Raw genomic sequence first — 9,207 nt, 5'->3', positions numbered from 1 at the left:
CCTACCCAAGTGCGGGTTATCCTCTCTTACCTGGACTGCTCCTCACCTCACGCAGAGGGACCTTCCTAAAACATAAATGTCACCTAAGTTTAGCTTCAGCTTAAAACCGTTCAAAGGCTCTTCTTTCCTCCCAGGATTATCCAATCTTTAAGATGACACATTTGGCCTTTATGAGCCTGTCCTTCAAAACCCGTCTAGCTTTGTCTCCTGCCCGTGGCCCCATCTTGTCCCCTCCTCTAGTCACATGGTTCAAGTCTACCTCCTTTCCTGAAGCAGCCATCATTCTGTTTTGGACAGGCTGGTCCCTTTCCAGAGAGCTTGAGGAGTGCTCCTTTCTTCCTGCATTCCAACGAGCTTACTCCTTCAGAACGCCCGTAGGTCTGTGTAGTAAGACAAACTGACCACCCTCACTACCGCCCAGGGACTACTGTCACAGTGTCATAGCATTAGTTACCTCAAAAAAAAAAAAAGGGAACCATGATGCTTTAAAATCAAAAATCTTTACTCTCATCTGTAAGATCGCTTTAGATAGAATAGCACCAGGATCTGAGAGCTTCAGCTGTGATCTAATTGAATATATTTGCACAGCTAAAGAACAGTTAGGTTAATCAGAAGAGAATGAGTCTTGGAAAGACAGGGGAAAGAAAACCAGTCAGTTTTGGTAGATCCAGTGGAGGGAACCCTAGCCAAAACCACTAGGCAAGCCTGTCCTCATTGTTAAAATGAATACAGAGGCGGGGCGCCTGGGTGGCTCAGTCGTTAAGCGCCTGCCTTCGGCTCGGGTCACGATCCCAGGGTCCTGGGATCAAGCCCCGCATCGGGCTCCCTGCTTGGCAGGAAGCCTGCTTATCCCTCTCCCACTCCCCCTGCTTGTGTTCCCTCTCTCGCTGTGTCTCTCTCTGTCAAATAAATAAATAAAAACCTTTAAAAAAAATAAAATGAATACAGGGAGTCCTGGCTTCCAGAATCCAAGTGCTCTGGTCCCTCTGACAAGTCTGTCCTTGTTGTGAGATTGCTGTGTCACCTGCGTTGGACAGACGTCTCAAACATCCAATTCAGTGGACTACCCTTGTTCTTTTTTTTTTTTTTTTATTGATGTATGCCTTCACAGCAGGCTTCCATTTATGATTTAGTTTTTTTTCTCTGTTAGGCTAGGCTAGTTATAAAAGAGCAAATACTTAAATCCCTGTGACCGTACTGTTTTTCTATAAATTAAAAACAAGGATTCTGAATTTTCAAAATTGTGGTAAAATACACATAACATAAAATATACCATCTTAATCATTTTAAGTGTACAGTTCAGTGGCATTAAGTATATTCACCTTGTGTATACATCCATGAACTCTTTATCTTGCAAAACTGAACCTCTGTTACCTATTAATAACTTCCCAATCCCCCCTCCTCCCAGCCACTGATAACTACCATTCTGCTTTCGGTCTGTATGAATTTGACTACTCTACTACCTCACATACATGGAATCATACAGTACTTGTCTTTTTGTGACTGGCTTATTTCACACAGCATAATGTCATCAAGGATCATCCATGTTGTAGCATGTATCAGAATGTGCTTCCTTTCTAAAGCTGAATAATACTGTATTGAATGTATACACCCGATTTTGTTTATCCATTCATCTGTCAGTGGACACTTGGCTTGCTTCCACCTTTTGGCTTAGACAAGTAATGGGGTATGTGTACAAATACCTCTTGGGGATTCTGATTTTAAACATCAGTTTCAGAAGCTTGGTTTTTGTGAGTCCACCCATGAGAAATGAATCTGTTGTTTGTGTACTGAAGAAATCATATTCTTGTTTCCAAGACCCGAGCTAGAGCAAACTCACTAGAGTAAATGATATCTTTTGGGTGATTTTTTTGGATCATATGGAAAGAACCCTAGAACGTACAGATGTGATGTTGCACAAATTGGTTTTCTTAATAATAATGCTGCTTCTGCAAACATAGGAGAAGAATATTTTTTTCTAAGGGATACTAAAATATTGCTAATATTCAAGTTTTCTTTTGTAACGTAAAAGTCTCGTGTGGTCTGATATTGTTTCCCTTCTCAAACTGTTAATTTGCAAATTCACCAATGCTATTTTTAATAGAATATGATATTGTTCAGAAGTAATCATTTCAGTTAAACATATAGCTAATGCTCTACGTTCAGGGGTGTTCCATGGGGCTTTACAAAATGAAATGAGGGCATTTCCTTTGTTGACTTTCACTAACTTGGGCATATTCAGTTTTCCTTATAAATTTATGTTCTACTTTGTCTAATCAACAGTTACTCTGAGTCCTTTCTGCTCCCTAATTTAGCCATTCTGTGGTAAATTTGGTACTTACAGTGAGATATCACCACTGGCTGTTTAATCAGTCTATTAAAGCTTATGTAATGAGATCATTCATTGGTAAACTTAATAGTACTTATATTTAAAGTCACAGGGCAAGGCAGGAAGGGATGTACCGGTGACCCAAGTGAATTAATATACTTGATTTTCTTTCCCTTTCTTGTGAAGCTAACTAAGCTTATTATCAACCATGTATGCCCTTGGATAAACTGTCTCATATTCAAAGTATCAAAAAAATACATTTTACATGCTGTTTCTAAGAAAGGGTTGCAAGACATAATACCAGTGCAAATTTGGAAAATATGCTTTCTTGCAATTGTTATCTTTCTATTCCTCTGCTCTTCCTGAGCCTGGAGGAAGTAGGCAAAAGAGTTATTAAGAGTACAATCCCTTGCTTTCAAGAGAGATTCCCTGTCGCAAACAAAACACCACTTCCTGAAAGACTGTACCAATCTTCTGTTTGAAGGACTGTTTGAAGGGATGACAGCTGTGCACTTTTTCACTATGCAGGTTAACTTTTCCTGTGACAGGCACACTTAGCATGAGCAAACTCTCATGCTTTTGTAGGCATTTTATTGAGCTGGGTTGTCCCCAGCCCACACTTATTTGTATACCTGGCAAGTTATATGAAAGAACTGGGTTCATCCACTGCATTTTTTGGTTGATGAGCACCTGAATTGTTGGTACCATCTGTGAGATCCAGTTGTTACGGTTCTGCAGCAGGGACACTTGGGACTACCTCAGAATTCCCTAAAATTTATTCCTGGAGAATGTTAAGGCTTCCAAAAGACTATGGGCAAATGAGTTTGAGAGACAATAAATTAAGTGACATTACACACAACATTTAACCTGGCATGGCTCCTCAGGGGGAGCACTGAGTGGGCGAGGAGACCATACCCCCCAGGGTTAGGAGCACAGGTTTGTCAACATGTGGACCAGCCTGACTGAGTCCTGGCTCCTCTATTTAACTGCTTGTTGACTTGAGGCCAGTGACCAAACTCATTAAAGCTGAATTTTCTTATCTTTCAAATGATGGGCTTAAATTAGAACTCTAAGGTTCCATTTAGCTGTAAGAGTTCTGGGGTAATTGATTTTCCAAAGCTCCAGATAAATTAAGTAAGGCACACGGACAGAGAATTCTAGTTCTGCTTTTCAGTTTAACTCCATAATTCATCTTCATCTCATAGTTGGTTTTTGTTTTTTTAAAATATACCATACAACTAACGAGCCAAGTAAATATTTTTTACCAGCCTTTCTTCTTCTTCTTCTTCTTTTTTTGTTCCTTTTGCTACGTAGTACAAGTCAAGTTGAAACCGTGTGGTTAGCCTTGTTTAAGAAAAAAAAAAAAAAACAGATGAATAAGTCCTTTCCACCCTCTTCATTATGGGTGTTGGCTGTACCTGTTTCCTTGTCAGTGGGAAGAAGCATGTTTTTATTTACATAGACAATCATAAACAGCATACACATCTAATAGAGGGGTAAGTTGCAAGATTCTTTTTTTTTTATTCACTCAAAAGACATTTATTAAAAACTACTGTATCCCAGCCAGCGTGCTAAGTGCTGAGAACACAGTCTAATGGAGAATATAGACAAGAAGAAGCAGTATAATATAGTGGGATACCTATCATGCTAGATGTAATAAGACAGTATTATTGAAGCAAATAGGCGGACCATGTAACCGAGCCTTCTGAACCTGTTTTTCTGACTAACAGCAAAGCAAGAGTTTTGGATCTATGGTAAGGAAGGCCACCTAAAACAATGGGATGTTTCCCAAAAGGCCTTGTCTGAGAGAAATCACCTAGAAGGGACTAGTAGGAGGACAGCCATAGGGCCTGTCAGTCATTTTAGCTTTCTGATGATTATTCATCAGCAATACCCTTTATCTCAGAATCAGAAATTTGTACTTCAAATCTGGGAAATCCAAAACATGCACTGGGAGTGTGGCTGCTAAGAATTTAATTAAAGCATTCCAATTCTGTTGGGTTTAGTCTTTAAACTGTGACTATCGAAGTACTTATAATCTGCCAGTTCCCTCTGGAAGGCTTAGTCATCAGATGGCCTGATGATTTGGGGCCTGTTTTTCCCTTAAGTGTATGTGGCTGAGGCATGAATGGAAAAATATAATCTTGAAACAGGTTTGCATCTAGGTTTAAAAAAATTAATTAGTTTCAATACTTAAAAGTATATAGGGATTTATTCATAGATTGGTATATTGAATGTTATTACAGAGCTTTCCACTAGATGACACTGTTGTTTCAATTTGTTTGCACTGATTGTTGCTTTCTTTGGAAAGCACTTACAGGACAGCAGCTACTTGAAGAAATTCTGTAGTTCACCATTCTGCTTCCAGATAAAATATCTCCAATATAGGAAAATCTAGCTTATTTAGAAATGCCTTCAGGGAAACTGCTTAAGTCTCCCTTTGTAAGATCCCTAAAACTTAATTCTCTTTATTGTCAAGAAATTGTTTTATATCAAACCTATATTTTAATACTGCTGTTTAAACACATTTCCTCTTCCTCTGTTCTCAATGGAGATGAGGAAAAACAGATCATCTTCTCATATATAAAAGCCTTTCAAATATAAAAGACCGATATAGAATTGCTTTCCATCTTTTTTTCCTTAAGGCACAAATAATATAATTTCTTTTAAGTTTTCATCACATTTTTTCACCATTCATTCTACCTAATTTTTGATGAGATCTGGAATCCAAATTGAATTCAAAATACTCCAAGGAGTTTGGGTTTCTGTTCATGGCTGACTCACTTGTTACTGTCCCAAAGTTTCAGCAATATGACCTAACAATTGTTTCTTGGGTTCTCAGACAAACACAGAATAAAGTTGATACTGGTTTAAGTCACCACACTTCATCCTAATGTTGATAACAGACACTAGAGTGGACAGGTGTTCATCAACTCCGACTTGTCCTGACCAAAACATCTTTGAATGCCATGCTCTTCTATACTTCCAGACTTTGGTATTCCCCTTGCCTGGGATGATTGCAACATCCCACCCTATGCCCCTTTCTCCTGCCTGGCTTACATACACCTTCCATGCCAGGTTCCACATCCTTTCCTCAGAGTCATTCCCTGAACCCAGCAGCATCTTGTGTGCCTGCAGACATGCCACATATCCCAGCACATTTTCCCTTCACACTTTACACTTCTCTTGTGTAGAATTTTGCACACATGTAGCCCTTTAATTATTTGTAAACATCGGCTTAATGTCTGTTCTTTTCCCGCATTAGACTCTATTAAGTTAGGGGTAAGGTTGGTTTGTTTGGTTTTTGACCCACACAGGGCCGGCATGCTACTGAAGATACAGTGAGCACATGGTAGGAACTCAGTAGGCCTGTTGTGACAATTGCACTAGTTTCTGACTTATTTTGCATCCTTTTCTTTTCCAGAGATATGATGATTCTTAGTAGGATAATTATCAGGAATCAGGAGGTAGACAAGAGCATGGCTTATTCAAAAATCTGAAAAAAAAAAAGTGAGGGACATAGGTGGGGAGGGAGAGAGTGACACATACCAGTTTAGTGAGGAAGGAAAAGCCAGATTTCAGACTCTATACTATAGGTAATTACATTATTAATGGGTTTTTAAAGAGGAAAAATGATATAGTCAATGGTGACCATTCACCAGGAATGTTGAATGGTTCTTGAGGACAAAGACCATGGGTGCTGATAATTGTAGTAGTAATCTTGACATTGAGCCTGCTCCTCCTGGCTGGTTGTGACTTCGGTCACAGCCGTTATTTTGGAGGCGACTTTGCTGTGCTTTTGAAGGCTTTGACACAAATGTGGATAACAACAATGATGTCAATAATAACAACATAATACCTCACACTTGTTGAGCACTTCCTGTGCACTAGGCCCTGGGTTAGCCACTTTATAAGCATTCTATCAGTGATCAAACTTTAGCAGGCATAATAATCACCCGGAGGCCTTCTTGTTATATACAGCTAGGCCCTGCTCTCAGAATTCTGATTTCATGGGGGTGAGTGGGGCTGATAATTTTTGTGTTTCTGACAATATCCTGGGTGATGCTGATGCTGCTGGTCCAGAGACCATGCTTTGACAGCTTCTGCATTATCTCATTTAATCATCAAGACAACAGTAAAAGATAAGTACTACTATTATCTCCTCTTTATACATGAGGACACTAAAGCTTTGAGAAGTTCACTAACTTGTCTAGAGTCACATACCTGGTAAATGGCACAGCTGTCAAATGCAGGTCCTTCTAATTCAAAAGTTGCTCTCCTTAACCCTTAGAATGATGGTTCTCAAACTCTGCATGCACCAGAATTGCTGGAGAAGCTTTAAAAAACATCAGGTACAGATTTTCCTTGATTCATGATGGGGTTATGTCCCTACAGATAATCATAAGTTGAAAATACTGTGAGTTGAAAATGCATTTAATACACCTAACCTACCAAATCTCATAGCTTAGCCTAGCCTACCTTAAACATGTTCAAATCACTTACATTAGCCTACAGTTGAGCAACATCATCTAACACAAAGCCTATTTTTAAATAAAGTGTTGAATATCTCATATAACGTATTAAACACTGTACTGAAAGTGAAAAACAGAATGGCTATATGGGGACAGAATGGTCCTAAGCATATTGGTTGCTGGCCCTCGTGATCACGTGGCTGACTGGGAGCTGAGGCTGCTGGCCCTGCCCAGTGTCTCAAGAGAGGATTGTATCACCTATCACTAGCCCAGGAAAAGATCTAAATTCAAAATTCAAAGTGTGGTTTCTAGCAAATGTGTATTTCTTTTACACCACTGTAAAGTCGAAAACTTGTAAGTTGAACCATCATAAGTCAGGGACCATGGGCACTTGAGTTCTCCCTTTTTTAATGAATCACATCTTCCATGATAGGATGGGCTACCTGTTGTTTGACAAGTTTCTCAAGGGATTCTAAAGCCCAGAGACTTCTGGAAACAGTGCATTTGACTGCACATTCTAATCTCTTGAGAGTTAAAAAAAAAAAAAACAACAAAAAACAAAACTGACATCTGGTCCTACCCCCAGATATTCTCATTTATTTGGGTGGGATGTAGTTTAGGAATTGGAATTTTTTTTTTTTTTAAATGGGAAGTAAATCTCTCTCTTTTTTTTTTTTTTAAAGATTTTATTTATTTATTTGAGAGACAGAGAGAACGAGAGATAGAAAGCACGAGAGGGAAGAGGGTCAGAGGGAGAAGCAGACTCCCTGCCCAGCAGGAAGCCCGATGTGGGACTCGATCCCAGGACTCCAGGATCATGACCTGAGCCGAAGGCAAGTCGCTTAACCAACTGAGCCACCCAGGCGCCCCAGGAATCGGAATTTTTAAAAGATCCCCAGTAATTCTAATGTGCAGCTTGAGAAGTGTGAGAACCACTGCACTGAGATTCTGCCTCTTGACCTTGTCTGTTCATGTTTTTGAAACACTTGAAAATGAATTCATTATGCAAAAGAGAGGTTAAAGCAAGAAAACACCCAACAGCAGGCTTTAGTGGGGAAGAGCTCTGGAGGTAGAAGCCCTGGGTTTAGACTGTTCTGTCATTTACTAACTCTGTGTAACCTTGGATGAGTCACCAAAAATTTCCTAAGTCTTGGTTTCCTCATATGTAAAATGAGAATACTGATGAGAACACAGGCTCTTCCAATGCACAGCATTATTGTGAAAATTAAAAAAATTGTGTCTCTTTAAAGCTTTATGAATTCTTGAACACTAAACAAATGTGAGAGATTACTTTTGCCCTGATTTGAAGAGAGACTTCTCACCAAGGATATATCAGAGCCAGCAATAAATGAGGCTCGTTTATTTTTTTCTACCTGCAGCAGTCATGATGCCCAGCTCTTATTTAGGTGTTATGTCAAAAACCTTTCCTTGGATTTTTTTTTTTTCTGGCAGGCATAAACACTGAAAAAATCTTTTTTTATATCATTTGTATGCTTTCCTGAAAGCACCAAATTATAGGCAGGACTAATGGGTTGAGAATGCTTAAGGCCAGTTTATTGTGGCTTGCCTATGACATATCACCAACTGAAAAGCCAGAGGAAAAAAATCATTCACAGTCTAATTTAAATAATGGCCGCATCCTTGCAGTGATGACAGACTGTGACAGTTTATAGGTTTTAGATGGCGACTCCTTCACTTTGTAAAAACAGATCCAGCTGCCAGTGGACCTACAATTATTGCCACTTGCATTTGTGAGTATTTAAAGGGAAATTGAGTGGGCAGCTGCCATTTCAACCAGGTAGACTTAGGTGAGTGAATGTATCCATCAAATGACATTCAAAAAAATATATCATCTGCTTGTAAAGCTTCAAGTTCCTGAAGCCCAACTTCCCAATTGTAAGTTTCTATAAGGCCTCTTTGGAACAGAGGTTAGAAGATAATGAAGAGGAGTAAAAGAAATATCTCTTGTAAGGGTGGACTTGAGAGAATTGCAAATTATTTTCTCTTCCTCATCCTCAGTACATAAGTACCATACTGAATCTGGGAAGCCAGAGAGGACAGCCTAGAGTGGCTGGCTAACAGAAAGAAGAATGGGGGGTTACAAAACAAATTAAAGAAAAAAAAATTCCCTTCGTCTTTTTCAAGGATGAGCTCTCCTAACCCCTTACCTCCGTAGATGGAGCCTTATTCATGGACGCAACATACATTAACCAGGGAGAAGGGGGCCAAGGCTAGGAGGCAAGTGGGGCCCTCTGAGGGAGGCAGGGCCATTCCTACCTTTGTCCTGAGAAACAGGACAAAGCTTTGATGCTTTCAAAAGCGAGGGGTAGGTTATTCTCTTTGCTCTGAATCCAAAGAGAAGGTGACAGAGATCCAGAATTGGAATACCAATAGCTACCATTTGTA

This window comes from Eumetopias jubatus, unplaced genomic scaffold, assembly GCF_037043125.1.
Source record: "Eumetopias jubatus isolate StellerSeaLion01/CBP00866 unplaced genomic scaffold, mEumJub1_p1.0 scaffold_3, whole genome shotgun sequence".
NCBI classification, from domain to species: Eukaryota; Metazoa; Chordata; class Mammalia; order Carnivora; family Otariidae; genus Eumetopias; species Eumetopias jubatus.
Note: the sequence above shows the minus strand (reverse complement) of the source record.